Below are 1,411 nucleotides of genomic sequence, written 5' to 3' on the forward strand. Positions count from 1 at the left end.
TGCCGTTCGGGTGTGCCAACCCTCCTGCCGTCTGGGACGGGCTGCAGCTGCACTCACGGAGGATGTGGGCACAGGGGTGTCGAAGGCAGCACCGCACCGATCTGCCACCGCGCTGGCACGAAGCCAGCCAAGCCGCTGCCGCTGTCTCTGGGAACAGAAAAGAGCTGTGCCTCCCAAACCCAGCCCCAGGGCTGCATCGTGACCAGCCATGAAGCAGAGGAACGTAACTGGCTCCCCCCCCAAATACAGGGGTGATGTGGAGCAGAGCATGGAGAGCAGTCAGGGCTGGGAAAAAAGTATCCATCCTGGGCTTTAGCCGGATCCATCCGCTCAACTAGCCGCGGTGGGCGCCCAGCTGCAGCAGCTCCCAGGGTTCAGGCTCTCGTGCCCGAGGGCTTGAAGCCAGGGGTGTGGGGAAAGGGCAGCGCCTGGGAGGGGACACGGACCCTGTCCAGGCTGGGGACACAGTGGGACATTTTTGGGGGAGTCCCTCCTAGACGTGCATGTGTGTGCCCAGGAGAGAGTGGGGCTGTGGGCAGGGGGGGCTCTACCAGGCCGTTAAGCAGGGAGTTTCTTTTTTTCCATATTTCCTCCAAAGCCATCCCTGGCCGGACCTTCGCACGCTTCCTGCGCTGAGCTCAGGCCCCAAACCCCGCTGCGCCAAGCGGCCGCTCAATGGCTTTAAATAACCCACAGGAAGGAGAGACCGGGGGATGCGTCCGGGCACAGCCACCAGCTCCGGGGATGTCTGGCAGGATGGGGAGGGGGCACCCGCCTGCAGGGCTGAGGCAGGTGGGGGGCCCCCCGCTCCCACCCCCCCCAAAAAAAAACGTGTGGGGGGCTGTGTCGGGCGTGGGAGCCTCCTGAGCAGGAGCTCCCACAGTGTTTGCAAGGCTGGATCCTGCCAGCGATGCCAAGAGCAGCAGGAAAGGGCAACCTTCCTGAGCTATTGGGGAAAAATGACAGCCGTGGGGCAGCCCCTGTGCCACACAGTGGGGCTGGCTCTGCCCCAGTGCTGAGGGACCCGAGCAGCCCCCCGAGTCCCTCTGCCATGGGGTTGTACTGGGGGGCAGGATGCAGCAAGGCCCGCGGGGAGGAAACAACCTTGCTGCAACAGTTCACGGCCAAGGCTAAGGTTTCCTGAGGCTGTGCTGCTACGGGGCATTACTCACGCACGGTCACCATCTCCTGCCTGCTTCAGCATGGAGCAGGGACACGGTGAGTGTTTGGGAGCTGGTGGGGATGGGGCCATGTGGGGCGATCCCAGATGAGCGTGGTTGTGCCCCATGGCCGTCACCTGGAGGGATCGATGCCAGGGAGTTCCAGCTCAGCCCTGAAGTGCTTCCCAACGTGCCTGAAAACTGCTGAACATCGCTCATGGCCCTCAGGGACCCTCACCTCAGCGATGAGG

This window comes from Cariama cristata, unplaced genomic scaffold (assembly GCF_000690535.1).
Source record: "Cariama cristata isolate BGI_N322 unplaced genomic scaffold, ASM69053v1 scaffold36635, whole genome shotgun sequence".
Lineage (NCBI taxonomy): Eukaryota > Metazoa > Chordata > Aves > Cariamiformes > Cariamidae > Cariama > Cariama cristata.